The sequence below is a fragment of the Haliaeetus albicilla genome, chromosome 18, assembly GCF_947461875.1.
Source record: "Haliaeetus albicilla chromosome 18, bHalAlb1.1, whole genome shotgun sequence".
NCBI lineage: Eukaryota > Metazoa > Chordata > Aves > Accipitriformes > Accipitridae > Haliaeetus > Haliaeetus albicilla.
The window spans coordinates 2,767,246-2,786,738 of record NC_091500.1 but is presented as its reverse complement, the minus strand read 5'-3'; the positions used below and the strand labels follow the sequence as shown (position 1 = coordinate 2,786,738).

General features: G+C 39.5%; 1 protein-coding gene across 1 annotated transcript in view; it reads right to left on the bottom strand.

Annotated features, from left to right (window-relative positions):
• The window catches only part of MSRA (methionine sulfoxide reductase A), a 285,500-nt gene that overhangs the window by 263,516 nt on the left and 2,491 nt on the right, over positions 1–19,493 (bottom strand). The gene's annotated exons all lie outside the window — the stretch shown is intronic.

Genomic DNA, 19,493 nt, shown 5'->3' with positions numbered 1-19,493 from the left:
CATGCTTTGTTTCTCAGGCTAAGAAAGCCCTGGAGTTTTAAAAGTGTTACTTTAAGATCCGCATTTGCCAAAGCACTTTGGAGAACAGGCTAATGCCCGACAAGATGGCTGGGTGGGACTGTTTGGCAAGCTGCAAGTCATCTAATTCCTATCTGTCCTGTCCCATCTTTGCATCAGATACACATCTGTGACATACCAAGTATTCAGCTGATGAATCAACATTTCTTCCTAGTAAATTTATCAACAAATTTTGTTTCCTTTGCTCTCCCCACCCATTTGTTTAGGCTATAAACCAAGCTCTATAGGCATCACTCCGGGGCTATACCTCTATGGAACATAACAGGAGCTCACACACCCACAGCACGCTGAGATACCTGTATGCAGATATCTAAATTTCAGGTCTGAAACCAGCACTAAACCCCACACTACAGCTATTTAATCAAGAAGAAAATTGCCAGCAGACTTCAAATACCTAAAATATGGTACTAAAAGGGAGAATAGAAATTGTTCTATGTAACTACCATGAACAGGACAAGAAAACAAACAAGATGAACCAAAATAATAAATATCTAGCTTAAGCCTTGAGAAAAAACTTTCTAAAGGTAACAACTGCTAGATTCTGCAAGAGATTGTGTAATCTTAACTACTGATTTTTTTAAAAAAACAGGTTAATTATCTGACCTTCAGACAGGTGGATAAATTAGACATCCTCCCAAGGTTCCCCTTGTCTTGTTACCAATGACTGTAACAGACCTATCCATGCTTTTCCCAATAGCCTCCCAACTCCAGAAGAAACATCATTAACTTTAAAATCACATTTTTGCCTCAAAATATTGCACATCCTATCATTTCAATTAGCACCTTGCATCATTATGACAGGCTAGCTTGGGAAAAAAATACACCTATGTATAATTTTTCTATTTCTTTTCTTTGTGCACTTGACAGAAAACTCTAATATGTCAGTTTGGCTTTACTGAAAGGCCATCAGGAATCAACATGGGAACAAAAAGATCTCATAGAAATTACTGTCAGTGGAATTACCTCTGAAAGGCTACACTTCAGCAGTCACTATTAGAAACTCATCTTTTAATTAGTTTTCCTTCAAAAACCCTATGTATTGACAACAGAGTATTTCAGCTATATAAAAAAAAAATCATTCCAACAGAGATGAACAATTTTAACTATTCCTTCATTACTCTTACTGAAAGTAAGGCAGGAAAACCAAATATATTCCCTAGCAGCCAAATGCTTTCCTGAAAAGAAGAGCCTTGCTAATAGGATGAAGAGCTTTATTTTATCTCTCAATATATACTGCTCCAAATACAGTGGATCTCGTTTGCAGAAATGACTACACTCTTCCTGTCTTAAAGCATTTTTTTCAAATGTGTAGTTTACTGTAGCTCTCCTAATTCCCTTTCTCTTCTCTGAAATACTCTGTAATTGCAGTTCTGCTCCACTCCACTGAAATTGCTTACACCACCCTCAGTGTCACCTTCCAAGATGCATCTTCCTCCAATTTGAGCTGTCAGAATCTTTCAATGCAACCAATTTCTCCTCCTTCCCATAAATAAGTTTCCAGCCCAGATCAATCTAGTGTCCCACTTAATCCAATATCCGCCAGATAGGAAGAAAATACAAAACTTTCTCCACGCTTTGTGTTTCAGGACTTTTTTTTCATGTTCTCTGCCTGTTTTTCACCTTACTCTCCCACTAGCTTCTCCAATTTGCTTTTCTCTTTATTGTCATCTGGGTCTCCCATGGTTCTGATGTCACTCCTTTCCTGCAGTAAGACTGTGGCCTTTTCCATGGAGGCTGCAATAGTCAGTACCCAAATCTCAGGTAACCTGATTCACTCTAATGACATCCGGCTCTGTATTAGTAACTCTAGAAAGTATTTTCCAACACTAACATTTTTCTTTTGAACATTCTTGCATCTCCAGCTATCCTCCTGATACTTCTTTGATGTTATTCTCTTCCAATGCACAAAATATAGAAAGAGTTGAATTCCTCATCTTTCTCTCCAAGTATTCTCCTATCCATCTCTAGTCCAAATTTGACCATCTTCATTGTTGACAGGTTTACCATTACAGAACAACATGTAGGTCTGTCCTTCAACACTATCTACACCCCCATGCTCATAGAAAAATCCACAAATTAATTCTTTTGCAATATCTTAGATATCACTTTGATCTTTCTTTTATGAATTAAGAAGTTAATATTTATCTGTACTTTGGTCATCACTCAATTCAAATTCTTTTTACCATCTTTTATATATTTTACCTTGATGCCCCTACAATTTGTTCGTTTAAAATTCTCCCGATGAAAGCCTCCTGATGTCTTCTTATTCTGCCTCTTTTCAAAACCCTTTATTCATATATTTTTCCATCTCACTCAAATGCACCTGTGTCTCACAAAAGTAGGATACCTGGATACCTGTCCTAGTATACCTGTCAAATGAGCATGATTTCCTATCTCACAAGTGGAAAACTTAGGAATAGCAGAAGTAACTCATTCATTTAAGATGCTATATTTGGAATCCAATACAGAAGTAACCCACAAGACTGCCTCTCCTTCCACATAACCACAGCTTATTTTCTTCACTTGCAGGGAAGACAAATCTACCAGGCAAGTTTTATGAGAAGAATTAACATGAGAGAATGATGTACAAAATGCAAAAACACTTACAGGCCTACATTTTCTCATGGAACACAGTAAACGCATGCCTAAATACAGATAATATAAACTACAAATGTTAACAAGTATTTGTACACATAAAAGGCCCTTTATCCATTGGAAAACTCATCAAGACACTTTAACCCCAAATAGCTACTTTTAAAACTTTAATGTCAGGTATACCTCTCATTTCCCTTTTTGTCTTCCTTGACAGAATACCTAAGTGCTATGGATCAATGAAAGCTGTGTAACACTTCATCCTGACCACCTGATATGAGAATATTGCTCAAAAGCAGTGTGTGCATGATATTCCCCAAACATTTTATTCTTAAGAATAAACACATTCTTAACATGGCAGGTTTGTCATGTCAGGGCTAGCTCTATTAGCCTTTCTGCTATCACACTCCTGGTATCATTTCTGGGCATTCCCATTACAGATAAGTGAAGCCGATTCCTCTGTGAACAAGCCAGAGGTTTTTTAGGAGTCTAACTTTGGAGCCAGATGCTTTGTTGATTTATTATTAAAGGGTGAAAGTACATTATGTGACAGAAAAAAGGCTACTTTACCTGGGCTGTTCTTACAGACATGATGACAATGAATTGCCTAATGACTCTCCACATTCCAGTTTTTCATTTATTATTAAATAGCCAAACACTGGTGAAGCTCTAAGAACCCATAAGTGAGTGAATGTAGCTATGACATAGAGACCAATATAAAAGGAGAATGAATACTGAGAGAAATACGGTTGAAAAGGAAAAAAAAAAAATAAGGGAATATTGCAGTCACACAGAAGCAACAAAGGAAGATAGCAGTAGCTGAAGTAGACATTCCAAGATTCAACCACAAAAATGGAAATAATATACAAGAAAACAAGCATAAAAGCCTATAAATGCATGAACAACCTGAACATTAAGGCCTAGATCTGCAAGGACCTCCAGCATGTACCTCAGGTCTCCCAGACTCCCAGGGCAACCAATCAATAGACTGATGAGGTGTCCCCAGCAGCCACCACCTATGACAGCTCATTTTGCATAGTTGTGTATGTACCCAATTAACTTTGCTACAGGACGGACTGTCCTTTCCTTGGCAGCTGACCACTTACCATCTTCAATTATCATTTATCATTTAGACAACATAATGTATGCATGACTGTGGCCTTTTCCATGAGAGGCTGCAATAGTCGAGCAATGCTGTGGAAAAGGATTAGCACCAGAAATGGATTGTTCCAGTTGAATTCAGCTGAAAATCAAACCAGCAAATCTGCATGCCTGAACTATGCCGCAGTGCAGTGGGTTTAGGGCTGGCACACTGTCACACTGTTGAGTGGAGTTCTCCAGCTCTGCAAGGCAAACAAACTGCAAGTCCAAACTCTATGAGAAGCTGTCAACAACTTCCTAAATATTCCACTGTAGGAATATACTTCAACTACTCATCATCTGCTGGCATGATGCCCCAATTTGGAATTGCAAAATACATGGGTCAATCTTCACTAAATGTATTCTTCTTCAGTTTTTTGAGGACCAGCTGTTTTTTTCTGAGCATATCAAACAGAATTTGCATTCATAGGTTAAAATGTTTTCCCATTCTCTTCGTCCAGTACCACCCGGAACACTTTAGATACATGCATTATATATATAAAGTGCCACATGGAAGTTTAAACATCATTTGTACCCTTAACTGCTTATAATTTCCTTTTAGATCTCAGGAGAAAAACAGATACTTACGAAAATCAAAATGTTAGGAACCCAGCTTCACAGGCATTTGTGACTGTCATTTAGAAAAGCGATTACAGCGTGCAACATGAAAAATATATGCATGGCACTTTAGGTAGAAGTAGTTAGTCATAATGGAATCCACTTACACTTAACTTGGGTAGAGTGAAAATAGACTTGTAATGAAGTGGATAGAAACTCTCAAATATCTTCAGTGATTATGAAAAAGGAGGCTCTGAAAAATCAAGTAAATGAGAAAGAGAATTTATCCAAAATATGGTCAAGTTACCATCTCATAATTGTCAGTCCATGTGTAAAGAATAAGAACATATTCTTTGTTTTGCACTAAGCAAGGGCTTTATTGTAAAATTCAGGTACAAAGTGCTTCATTTTGTGTTCCACATTCTCTTCAACAATTAAATTTTCACAAATTAAATATTTTAAATGGTTCTACAGAGATTAATATCTCAGAATTCCTCATCTGCATCCAGTCATCAGCCCAGAGAGCGCAATTTTTTACTTATTTTCCACTTCCATTATACTTAATAATATTTTTACAACAGTAGTACCCAGGAATGTCTGTGCACAGATATCCACACATATAGGATACATATTTGATGATCTGTTGTTTTTTTTCTCTCATTCAAAAAGCTTGCTTTAATTGTTGTAAATTAAATCAAACACTGAGTAGGTCTTAATTGGCGTGTGAAATGCTCAACACAAGGATGACTCCTTAATGAGGACTTAAGGAGAAATTTAGTCATTTAAATGCAAAAGGGCAAGTCTGAAAGTCTGCACTTCCCACCACCAAAGACTGGAGAGACACCAAAGTCCTGCTGATGGCTACGTCATGACCGCAGGTCCCATCCTCTGGACCTGTGTCAACAGCCCAGTCACAGCCACACCATACTTGTACACTCCGAAAAAGGATGGCTGCGTCAAACTGTCAAGTGGGAGCAGTTCCCGATTTATGCTAACTCCTGAACCGTGTCTAAGAATTTCAGAGGAACATACTGGTTTACCAGCGCAAAGGCAGACCCAGGATCTCTCCAACAATATAACAGAGATTACCTGAGTCATCTACATCTACAGAGCTTGGGCCCTGATACAGTTCGATTTACTGGTACAGAAACAGCCTGCAATGCCCATGCTGGGTACTCAGCGTTAAGAGTCTGAATCCAGCTTTTCCTGGCTGGGATGGTATCCTACTCCAGTAAAAGAGAACACCTTTCAGGTAGTTTGAAAAGCAATTTGATGACAGAATGGCACAAGGGACCAAATTAAATCAAATAGGAAGAAATTTAGACAACCTGGTAAGAAAACAAATGCATTAACCTGCTCAACAGTAAGAAACAAGGTATGAGGTCTTACCCCAAATCCCTTCACTGCTCAACACAGTGTTTTAAACAGGAATCACGTTCAGCTGCCAACATCATCAGAAGACACTTTTCAGAAGCAGAATGCTCCACTTCTGAAGAAGGGAACATGGCAAACAGATACTCCGTTGGTCCTACTGCTTAATTTCAGAAGTTGCGGCTGCTCTCCACAGCAATTACACCCAAATCACTGAATTTATTATTAGATTTATGGGTGAAATGATAAAAAATAGGAGGAGGGTCAGAACATCCTAGAATCACTCAAAAAAAAAGGATCATTAGCTAAGTTTTTAGATGAATATCTTAAGAATCAACTGTAAACATATCTCTGGGTCATCTTATTGATATTTCTTTTCTTCATATAAAGACATATTAGTACGTTCTGCTTAAGAATCCACCCTCTACATTTGGTTTGCCTGCTAATATCTTCTCTTTCCTGTTCCCTTTCTGAGTAGTAACTTTGAAAATTGACACTCAAGATACTACTGAAATTAAGCATTACTACTCCGTGAGCAGTTTATTTTATTAAAAGTTGTCTGAGTGGAACTTCTTTAAGATAAGATTTCATTTCCGCTTCCCATCAGACATCAGGTCAACCTCAGTAAGTGCAAAAGTAGACTGGCACATCCCTATGAAGGAGAATTTTTAAGGAAGAACGTAAACAAAAGAAAGCAAGCAATATAAATAGCCACCACAGAACCTACATACTGTAATGTTATCTCTGGTGCAGTTACTTTGCTTCTGAAAATCTTAGAAAAAAATCTTACTGCAGTTTGCTAAAACATATCAGGATATCATCCACTGATTCCATGACACAGTATTTTGTCTTTTTTTAAAATGTAAGCTCAACATTTGAAAGTAGCAGATTTTTCTTTACAGACACTTTCTCTACAAGACTAGTAGATCAGCTGTCACTCTACTGATCTCATAGATCAATGATCTCCCAAAGTCCCTTCCAACCTGGATTATCCTGTGATCCTACTCTGCCATTCAGTAGGTACCAGGCCCTGTCTCTGCATTCTATTTTGCTGTCCCCCAGGACTGTCTGGAGTCATCCATCTCCTTGCTTATCCAGACTGCTAGCTAATCAACGACTGTCCTCCCCAACTCCTGCTGCTGCTTTAGGAGTGGGCTGTGCATCGACTGAAGTAGCCACAGATGTATAACCAGGTTCTGGAATGAAATTTTCAGGAGTTGAATGTTTGATGAACCAAAAAGTGCATTTCTGAGCCTGTAAATAGTAAAAGATGAATGGGGAATGTCAGAAATAGAAAGACCTCCAGAGAAACACCAACATCATCCAGATTATCCCTCAATGAAAGCAGACAGGCCAGCGCTGCCATTAACATGAACCAACCTGTGCTTTCCTTTTGAGGGCAAGGGTGCAATACTGAAGTATTTCTCCTACCCAACAGCCAGAGTTGGCTACGGTTTGTCGAAAATATCTAACATCCCACAACAGTAGTCAAGCGTTTTCTGATTACAGAGCAGTAGTCCAGGAAGTGGCATGCTTTTGCTGCTAATCTTCAGGCTTTCTATGAGCGCTTCCATTGTCTAATCAGAACAAGCATCCCTTGCACGATACTTCTACTTTCTCACTGCGTTCCTAGCAGAAGGTATCAGCCAGTGTCTCAAGCACCAAATCTCTACCTTCAAACAGAGCATATGTCCTCAACATGAGAGCTTTCTGCCTCACATTGAGGGACACCAAAAAAACTGGTTCCTGCAAGAGTTCTGCTTCTCAGCCATTCCTGAAATTTGGGCAGTCCTTAAAATATCTTTGGAGGCTCATGGAAAGTCAAATTCCTGAAAAATCAAGCCCAAACTACAGTGAAAATACAGATATAATCTACTTGGCCCCATTTATCAACAGAAAATAAGATCCTATCTTCAAAACTAAGACCAAAATAATCTCTTCACCCAGATGGATGAAATACCACTAACTCCAATTTTGCATATCTGCAACAGGAATTAACTATAAGCAATACATAAGAAACTGGAATAAACATCATTATATATTGCACAGGTTTTTATCATATTTGAACTAAGGACTTATTTATGTGTATTACTTTAATTGTACTAGAAATTTAAATGCAAGTTTCATATGTATCGTAAAAATTTGCAAGTAACAAAATAAGAGCAATATACAAATGTATCCATACCACTGAAATTCTACACATAATAAATAAAATATTAGCATGCAAAGATCAAGCAACGCTTATTACACAACAAATTACAAGCCAAATAATTCAATGGTCACAAAGTAGAAATAAATTTAATAAAAATTACATAAAACTGAAGTTAAGGCAACGTACACCACTGTAATTTGAAGGTATAAATGTGACAGGAAGACATTCATTAAAGCACAGAAGCTTTTTAAGCTGAAAAAATTCAAAGCAAATACGACACATCAAAGAAACACAAAAGGACTAAGACACAGAGGTTAGTAGCTAAAACATTCAAACAACCTTAAATCTGCCTTATGGTAACCTAACGTAAGGTCTATTCTGCACTTATCTTCTTTCAAATCAATTAAAGTATGAGAAGTTTTACTATTGTACTTCCTGAGGGTTCTGAGGGAACTAAAGCTGCTGCACCTCTAAAGTTCCATGTGTGAAAAACTTAACCCTCATTTAGCATAACCTGACCTTGCAGATTCTCTTCTTTATTATTGAAAATGTTGTATATGAACATTAACCAAGAAAATCAAAGAAAAGAAGGAAGAAAATTATGATTCTGTGAACTGGTATTTGATAAAGAGTAAAAAAAAAAAAAAAGACAGCTTTTGACTCAGGGCAACCAGAATAACTCTTTGGGCAAGGAAACATTTTCAAGGCTTTACAGTGAATACCAACTACAGGAATAGGTCATTAAATAACATCATTCCCTCAATTAATTTTGGTTGTGCTGTTCTGGGAATAAACAGAGAAGATAAAAATGATTCACAGAAACAAAATTCTCTACCTATTAGAGCATCTCTTTGTGGTAACCACAATTTTTTACCCTGGAGTAAATGTAACATAGTGTGCAGGTTTGGGCTGGGATAGAGTTAATTTTCTTCATAGTAGCTAGTATGGGGCTGTGTTTTGGATTTGTGCTGAAAACAGTATTGATAATAAAGGGATGTTTTCATTACTGCTGAGCAGTGCTTACACAGAGCCAAGGGCTGTTGTGCTTCCCAAGCCACCCCACCACGAGCAGGCTGGGGGGGGCACAAGGAGTTGGGAGGGGACACGGCTGGGACAGCTGACCCCAACTGACCCAAGGGATATTCCAGACCATATGACATCATGCTCAGCATACAAAGCTGGGGGAAGAGGAAGGAAGGGGGGCACATTTGGAGTGATGGCGTTTGTCTTCCCAAGTCACCGTTAGGCGTGATGGAGCCCTGTTCTCCTGGGAATGGCTGAACACCTGCCTGCCCACGGGAAGTGGTGGATGAATTCCTTATTTTGCTTTGCTTGTGCACACAGCTTTTGCTTTACCTATTAAACTGTCTTTATTTCAACCCATCATTTGTTTTCTCACTTCCACCCTTCTGATTCTCTCCCCCATCCCACCCAGGGGGGGGAGTGAGCGAGCAGCTGCGTGATGCTTAGTTGCCATCTGGGGTTAAACCACAACACATAGCTTACTTTTCAATGAAACTGAGACAGATTACTTTGCACTCACTGTACAACAAAGGCATCCACATAGGCAGTTACCTGGAGTAGTTATTATGCTATAAATCCACACCTGGCTTGCACTGAGCTAATCTGTCCATGTAACCGTAACGTAAATCATAGTCACGTCTAGTTTGAATGAGTCTCCATAGCAGTTACCCTTTTCTTTAAGACTACCATATATAACTGAGCTCTACCATGCTGAAAAGTATGATTATGATATATTTTTTGAAAAGTAACCTATTTTATGAGAAGAATAGAATAGACTAGACTATTTCAGTTGGAAGGGACCTACAATGATCATCTAGTTCAACTGCATGACCAATTCAGTGCTGACCAAAAGCATGTTATTAAGGGCATTGTCCAAATGCCTCTTAAGCACTGACAGGCTGGGGGCATCGACCACCTCTCCAGGAAGCCCATTCAAGTGTTTGACCACCCTCTCGGTAAAGAAATGCTTCCTCATGTCCAGTCTAAACCTCCTCTGGCACAGCTTTGAACCACTACCAGGTGTCCTGTCACTTGCTACCAGGGAGAAGAGATCAGCACCTCCCTCTCCACTTCCCCTCCTCAGGAAGCTGTAATGAGGTCAACCCTCAGCCTCCTTTTCTCCAAACTAGACAAGCCCAGAGTCCTCAGCCACCCCTCACAGGACATTCCTTCCAGCCCTTTCACCAGTTGTTGCCTTTCTCTGGACACATTCAAGGACCTTCTTAAACTGTGGGGCCCAGAACTGCACACAGTATTCAAGGTGAGGGTGCACCAACACTGTGTACAGCAGGATAATCCCCTCTCTTGACTGGCTGGTCATACTGTTTGACAGAGATTAAAACAGCTTTACCCTTTAACAGAAGACAGGAGAAGGCGGCATGGGACCACCCTCTCTCTCCTCTCATCAAGGAAATAAAAGAAAATGGAGAGACACTAAATGACTACGTAGACACAAAAAGAGATAAGAAAAGCAATAAATAATAGGGTCAAAATTAAAAGAACATTATAAATAGTCAAAGCAGTTCACTCCTGGAAAATCCTTCCAAATGGAAGACTGGGGCAGACATGTCGATGACTTAACCAACACCAAACTGCTACGTAATTGAAATACAAGTCAATGGGCCCATAGAAGATTGTGCACTATCTGGTTAGGGCCACAAAAATGGTCAGAGGGCTGGAGCACCTCTCCTATGAGGACAGTCTGAGAGAGTTGGGGTTGTTCAGCCTGGAGAAGGCTCCGGGAAGACCTTATTGTGGCCTTTCAGTACTTAAAGGGAGCCTATAAGAAAGATGGGGACAGACTTTTTAGTAGGGCTTGTTGCGACTGGACAAGGGGTAATGGTTTTAAACTAAAAGAGGGTAGATTCAGACTAGGTATAAGGAAGACATTTTTTACAAGAGTGGTGAAACACTGGCACAGGTCACCGAGAGAGGTGGTAGATGCCCCATCCCTGGAAACATTCAAGGTCAGCTTGGACGGGGCTCTGAGCAACCTGATCTAGTTGAAGATGTCCCTGCTCATCGCAGAGGGGTTGGACTAGATGACCTCTAAAGGTCCCTTCCAACCCAAACCATACTGTGATTCTATGGTTGCCTAAGACACCAAAGACATGATTCATGTCATCCCGCTTTAGCTGGTTATAATACTGTTGCCTCCATTTGAGCTGGTCACTGGTCACTCCCCTTGCAGCCAGTAGAAGAAAGAGGCATTTTGGGGGCACTGTTCACCTGGTTTAAATATCTTTTGACATTCACTATGTGGTGAACTAAACACGCAAGTGACTGTTTTACCTATAAAAGCGTAACTCTGTGTATTGCTGTAGCAGTACTTGCAGCAGCAATTCAACAATACGTACAGTCCCCTCCAGTGCTCTGTCCCAGCTCTGTACCTGGTACAACGTAAAGCCAGAACAAGGGGGTTTTCTCCCACACTCTCCTATCTGGTGTGGTAGGAGAAGGAGCAATGGGCAACCTAATCCCATGTCTCTACCTATGACAGACATTGACCAAATCAGCGTTACAGAGGCACATATGCGATCCAGGGCACAACCTGTTTTACCACATGGTATTTTAGCAATGCCTACTTGTATGTGAATAGCTGCAACAGCCCATCATCTAAAACCAACTTAGTCTTCCCCATATATGCTAACCTTGTGTTAGTGTGACTATGATGAAGTCAGACAAACATCACACTGAAAAAGAACACTTGTTATTCGAGTTACACAGGCACAACTGAAGACACAGCTGGTGCTACAGATGTTTAGCATCCCAGCACAAAAGGCTTTTAAATAGTAGCATGGAGACCAAGTGAAGAAAGTGAGATGTTTCTCTCAACTGACTTATTTTCTGAGTCAAAATCACAACATTGCCTAAATGTCAAGTCAATGTCATTCATGCAATAATTGCACTAAAGATAAATGGACACAATTAGCCAAAGAACTCCAATGTATCCCAGGACTCACACAAAATAATATAAAATATTCTCTAGTGAAAAAAATAACCTGTGTAAATATAACCCTTGTGTTTAATTCTCATAACTGACAGGTTTGTGTAACAACACAAATTTGCCAAATTCAGACATTACATCCCTTTTCAAAATGGCAGCAATAAGAAGCTATTGAATCCTGTGTACCACACCACTACCTTTTACTAGAAATAATTATCCTCTTTTATTACACAACTTTGAATGATTCCTCAGAGCAGCATCCACACATAATCCTCTGAATAAAGAACCTCTGGATTCATTTTTCATTTCAGAGAGGGAAATTACGGTATCAGCAAGAGGAGTCTCCTTCAAGCCTTATTTGCATTCAAGAGGCTGCCAGTTGGGTAAAGTTTCTCCCCATTTAAGTAATTCTGTTTCCCAGCAACCCGCGCTGTTGCCAGGAGAAACCCCGGGGAGAGCTTCCTCCGCACCCGCCCCGCCGCAGTCCTGGGGGTACAGCTTTGTGCAGCGCTGCTTCATGCCAGCGCACACATCTGACCGTGAGCAGCATGCTAAGTAGTCCGCCAGGAACTCCAGGGACTCGAACATGAGATTTTTTTTATTTTATATTTTTTTGGAGAGGGCTTAGTGATGACTGACGTAGCCCCTTCTATTGCAGTGGAGTTAGAGGTGATGAGGCAGTGCAGGGGTTTTTCATCAGGGTGGTGTTACCTTGGGAGCAGCATTTGACAGCTGGATGTGCAGCTCTGTAAACATATTTTCTGTATGCTTTTAATCTATCAAGAATCATGTGTGCACGCTAACTTCCTTTTTGTTGTTTTCCAGCTGCCATAGAAAGAGCAAAAAGCACATGCAAACAACAAAAAAATCCCCTTAGATTGACTTAACCTTTGCTTCTCCTTGCAACACCTTCCAACATGTAAATGTAATGGGTGGTTAAAAAGTAACTCCTGTTTTTCCAATGACAGTACAATATTTATAGTTGTACACTTGGCTTGAAAACGAGCTGTTTAGTGTTTAGATATAAATACCTGACAAGGTGTGAAAAAAAAAACAGAGAGAGAAAGAGAAAAAGCCATGGCATGTTAGTACAGACAGGATTTCCAAGCAAATTCACCTCACACTTACCTGTAAAGATGTTGTAACCACAAATTTCAGAAGTTGTCTTTCAAATAATGAACAATTACTGGGAGTGAGGTGCTTCCGCAAAGAAACGTACTCTGGTTTACATCCTTTCTGATTTGAATCTCAGCATACGCAGTGAAATTGTAATGAAATTTAATAATTTATGGAAATTGATGGCTTAAGTGTATTTGAGGCAAAGATCATCTCATAGAATGAAGAAATAAGTAATTAACTCTTCTGAATTAGAAAGGTAAATTGAAATTTGAGAAACGCTAGTCCACATATGACACTGCCACTCAACATGCTCCTGAACTCTACTTCAATGGAAGTCAGGTCACACATTTTTTGGCCCATATTCCATACAAACTTCAGTAAAAATGGGTAACTAGTTAACTCTTTATGTAAAACACTGTATCAGGTAAATAAAGTGGTAGAAAACTTTAAGAAATTAATCCTTCTAAACCCTAAGAGAAACTGTATTTCCTTTGTAGGCTTTGTTCTGAGTCATCATCTCACTCAAGAATCTCTATTTTAGACCTACAATAGAGTGATATTAAATTCATGTCTGAAAAAAATTTTTATATTTGCCCATGATTAACAAACTTTTTTAAGCATGAAAGGAAAAAAAATCTAATCTTTTTCATTTTATTCCTTATATGCTACTGAAAAAAAATCTCAGAAAACATTAAGCTTACATTTTAGTTTGTAATTCTATTGCAAAATCTTGTGCCTTGCACTATTCAGCAAACTGTCAGAATATCAGGGAAAATCTCTTTAAAACTTCTCAACCTAACACCGCATACATATTTAGGCACAGAATAAACATAAGGTACCAGATTTTTTCCCTAATTCTGCACAGTACAAAGAGGCTACAAAAACATGGAGATTTTCGTGACATACTAATTCACAAGTATCGAGGGATCAGGCTGTCCCATTCAGCAGTTCTCCATTTTGCCATTCGCCCTTGGTAGGAAAGTACTGATGATTTAAGAATAAGTTAATTCAATGATCACAGCTTGGTGATATCCAGTACAATTTGTCAGTGCAATGTCCCTGTACCATTACAAGTCAGCATAATTTAAACTTTAATGACAACACAGATTCATTAACCATTGAGAAAATTACTGGATGATCCCATGCCCACAGGGATCAAATTCCACTGGGAAGTCTTTGTACCAGGCCATGAACATGCATAAGTTATGGTCTTTTAGCCCTAGCGCCCTTCCACGTGCCCATGGCAGCATACACAGTCCAGCCAGCAACCTCCTCCAAGGGCACGGGATGAGACAAACAAAAGTACCAGACCACAGGACACCAGTTTGACCACAATAATTTCTGTTCATTTTTTTAAGAATGTTAAAAAAAGATCAGCATGGACAGAAAGTCCACTAAAACAAACAGGTATAGAAGAAAAATAATTTAAAGGGTTAGTTCTTCTTCTGAATGTTCATTTATTTTTACTGTGTTTGGAATCTATTAAGCTTCAAAAGACATCCAACTAAATACAACATTAGAAATCAACTAAACAATTCCTAACAGGGCGTATGATAGCTAAAATCATCTCATTTAAAAATCTCTTGTGAAATAAACTCTCTGTAAGAATATAAGGTATACTATTCTTCATGCATATACAATCAATTCGGGTGGAATCCAATCTGGCTATACCCTGTGAAAAGCAAGTGCTACTTCAGCAGGCAGCGGACAGAACAGGAAAAATAAAGCAGTACTCATAAAATACCTGTTTATGTTCTGCATAAATTTAATGGAAAGAAGTGTGCCTCTGAAGGAAGAGCAAGTGATCCCTGTCATAAAACCGCAGTACATTCTCTAGGAACTTTAGAAAAAACTCAGACTGAGAAAAACTGAAACACATTTCAGAAGTATATTCTAACCACTTGGACTCGGAGTGTCCTGTGAGACTGACAGCATGCTCCACTCTGCAACGGGTCAGACTGTTATACATGTAGAAATGCAAAAGTATTGCGGCCAAAAAGAGAGAAGACTTGAGGGTCTGGCTCCAGCCTCCTGTATTAAGTACCATCTTAAAGTAAGTACCATCATCCCAGGTGTGCTTTGGCTGGTTATTTTGATATATCTGCTTAGGACGTCATTTCAACCTCCCAACAGAGGAGCATCATCAACATCCTGAGGGAATTCTATAACTGCTGGAGTATCTTAGAAAAGACAGACACTGCTACTACCACCACAGCTACAGCTAAGAGGATTTACAGAGTTACGGCACAGCTGAAGTTGGAAGGGACCTCTGGAGATAACCTACTTCAACCCCCCTGCTCTGAGCCAGGTCAGCTAGAGCAGGTTGCTCAGTACTGTGTCCTGTCAGGTTCTGACTGTCTCCAAGGATGGAGAAGCTACAACTTCTCTGGGCAACCTATGCCACTGTTCAACCAACCTCAGAGAAAAAAAAGTTTTCTTCTTATGTTGAAATGCAATTTCCAATGTTTCAGTTTATGCTTGTTGCCTCTTGTCGATCCACGGGGCACCACTGAGAAGAGTCTGTCTCCATCTCCTTTACTCCTTCCCATCAGTTATTTATACACATTGATAAGATCCCCCTGAGCACCATGTCCCAGCTTAACTGAATTTAAGAAGAGTGACCCTTTCACTCAAAGATCATGTATTTGTTTTAACAATATCAAGGCAACTAAAGCTGAAATGTTCCTGGTACACCTGAAGACAGTAATAATAAAACAAGGGTGAGACTAGAAACCTATCAAAATCTCAATTTCCTATGCTCACTAGTCTTCTCCAGATGTCTCAGCAAAAACATTCAGTGCAACTTTTTCTTGAGTTCAGTATGTCAGGTTGAAGTACTAATTCCACATAGAACTGAAATTCACTGTTGTATGAATTTAATGTAAAATATACAGACTTGGAATTAAATCAAATAGTCAAACCAAATGCAGATCAATTCATAAAGTTAAGAGTAGAATCAGACACTATACCAATGACTTGAAAAGCTCTTAGGTATGCAGGAGTCAATCACTTAAACACAAAGCTCCCAGTGCAACACTTTAACCCAACATGTTAGTTAACCTTTGGTACACAAACAGGAAAATACTGAGAAGGAACAAAACAGCAGTTCACACTAACACTATCACTAGTAAAATCCTGTGTCTACTTCCAAAATCCAAAACTCAAGGAAAACCTTATAATTCATGACAGTCTAAGGAGAAGAAACAAAAATTAATAAATGATTGAAAATGTGCCTTCTGCTGACCGAATAAAAATTCACCTTGATTGGTTTATGTCTGGTTAAAGTCTTTGCTTTTTTAAAAAATAGGCTAACCAGCAATTTAGTTATGATCTAAACGTATGTCATGAAAACCAGAAAATACATACTACTGTGGTTTTCATCTTCATGAAGAAACTAACAAGCTGCAATGGTTGGAAGTTGAAACATAACAAAGTAATTCAAAATACACACCTTTATGATGGAGAGAGTTATGAAACACTGGAACAATTTATGACATTTTGCAGTGGATCCTCTGCCAAATGACATTTTTAATCAATATTTTCTTTAAAGAGCATGATCTGATTCAAGCAAGAATTAATTCATGGAAATGCTGTGCTCTTTTTTATACAGAAGGTCAGACTAAAGTTCACCATGACCTCCTCCACGTTTGTAATTATTGCTCTATTAGTCTATAAATATAAAGCTAAGAGGCTTAATAGGTTTAAACAATCATAAGACTGTCTACCCATGAGCTGTACCTTTACTGCCTCAAAAAAGTTAACCCACTACAGATGTGTATGTTACAATGTAAGTACCTCTGCTAGGAACATAGCTGAGACCACAGAGAGAGAAGGTATTTCCTGACACTACTCATGGGGACCAGTGGGTCAAAACATTCTTTTAATTTACTATACTCTCCTATCTCAGGCTATATAGCAGAAAAAAAGTGTGTGTGTGTGTATATATGCTATTATACAATGTCTTGCACAAGAGGTTCCCTCTACATTATTAGGGCTCCTTGACTAGTGCTCCTACCATTATCATAAATTAAATAGTCAAATAGTGTAAGCAATATATACTCACATATTCATAAAACACAGCCATGTTTCAGCTGTAAAGTAACTAAAATTAATTCTGAAAACTACAGTTATAGTAGAATGGTAGAAGCAATAATTTGTGGTTTTACTATAAAGCATGATATTGTATTGCACCGTTATACAGAAATCATATGAAACAAGTAATTTTCAAAAATGAATGCAGCAGCTCTACTGCAAGGAAAGAAAACAGCACTACGAACTCTAATTCCCAGATTATGAAATTTGTTGAAGATCAGATAAATCCAACTTGATTACAAAAAGAGTAAGTGAGGCTTACTAATGTTTATATTGTTTTCAGCTCACAGTATCGTATTTTATCCCCGTTTAACTGACTTCTACAAACAGAATCCTTGCTATCACAAACCAACTACTTTCAGTCACTTCACAGAAATCCATATAATATACAAGGTTTAACTGCATCATTTTCTTAGACTTAGATCCTAAATTACAATAAAACAAAAAAAAACCCTTTCACTGACAAGGTCAAGACTCACATAATCCCTTGGTCAGCAAGTTACAAAGGAATAGAAATGTAATTTAGTTTTTCACAAGACTAGATTAAATGCAACTTTCAAGCTGAAGTTGTCACTCGGCTGTCTTTTCCTTTCTGTACTCACAAGGTTTGTGAATGGCGATCAAGAACCCTCAGCACAAGAGGTTCCCTGCCAAACAACAAATCTCACTGAGATTTGGGGCAGAGCACATTCATGCCCATCTGACACCCAGAAAGCATCAGGAGCTTGGAGCGCTGGGACCAGGATGCGCAAGCAGGTACAATGCAATTAACACAATGTGCAGGAGGCACAAAGAGAGCCCAGAAGTGCCACTCACAGAAGAAAAGCCTCAGCTGCTGAAAACACCTTCCAGGACACAATGCCCTGACCCAGACAGCGCTAACACCTCTGGTACTTCAGCAGCCTCTCTCCAGACCGAACTCCTGAGAGTGGTCTCGGGCTGTGGGGAGAGCCTGGTGCTTCTCCATGGGGATCGCAGCAGTGGCAGCAGCCTCACCTTTGAGAGCTGTGCCCTGGCAGACCTAGTCGCTGCAGCGCAAGGGAAGGAGCTGCAAGAAGTGAGCACATTACATCGCATCAGGGAGGAGGAGCAGGAGATCCAACAGGATCTTCAAAGAGACCACGCAGACAAGAAGCCGAACGCTCTGCAGCTCTTCACCTGGGAAACAGTTAGAGGCCCTCAACACCATTTAAGATGAACAGGATGGACACATCAGGTCACTAGATTAGGATCAGTGCTAGTTATTGCTTAAAAGAAAGGTCCGGCAGACATTTTCCTCAAGCGTCTGCACACTAAGGCAGAGTTTGGTTCACAAAGAAGACTCAGATATCCAAGTGTGGTCACAGACCTATGATGTGGTCAGAATCAGAGACCTCGCACAGCACACACAACTTGAGCAGTGTCATGCATGGGCACAGGCTATGTAGGAAGGATTAGCACAGAAGAATAGGATGGGGAGCTGCACTCTATGGAAACAAACTCCTTGATAGCACAGAGAAACTGAAGTCACATCTGCTGAGAGTCTCCGAGTCAAGATCGATGAACTAAAAGGCAAAGAGAGAGCACGCAAGAGGTAGAAACAGTAACAAGCAACAAAGGAGGTATATAAAATGCCTTGCCCAGGCATTTAGGCACAAAATCAGAAAGGCCAAAACTGGAGTGAAAACTAGCTAAGGACATAAACAGTAATAAGAAATGACTTCACAAAAATTACAAGAGTAAAAGGAAGCACAGAGAAAATCTGGGTGCATTGATGAATACAGAAGACAGCCTAGAAGTAGTACTGAAAAGACGAAAGTACTCAAAACCTCTTTTGCCTGTGTCTTCAGAAACAAAGACTACTCCAAAACCTCTGCAGGCACTGGCACAGTCAGAAAGAAAAGCAGCAATGTGGGGAAAAATGCGTTACGGCTAATTAGAGAAGTTAAATGTCCAAGGAGCCACGTGGAGTTTTTCCAGGGCTGCAGAGGAAGCTCACTGTTGTGATCATCAGAACACTGTGACAGATCTAGATCTAATGATATCTAGAAAAATCCTGGTGCCTGGGGGAGATCTCCAATAGCTAGATATGGGCTACAGTAACAGCCATTTTTAAGGCAGGCAAAAAGAGGATTGAGGAACTATCGGCTGCTCAGCCTCAGCTCAGTCCCAGGCAAGATTATGGAGTATGTCCTCAGAAATCATTTCCAAACACAAAGAGAACAGGAAAGTAATCAGGAATAGTGAACGTATTTACCAAAGGTAAATCATGCTTGACCAGCTGGGTTGCCTTTTATGATGAAATGATTGGCTATGCAGATGAGGGCAAAGCAGTGGATGTAATACATGTTGAATTTAGCAGAGCTTCTGACACCACCTCTTACAGCATTTGCATTTGGAAGGTGAGAAAGTAGTGGCTGAAGAACAGAATGCTAGGCACTA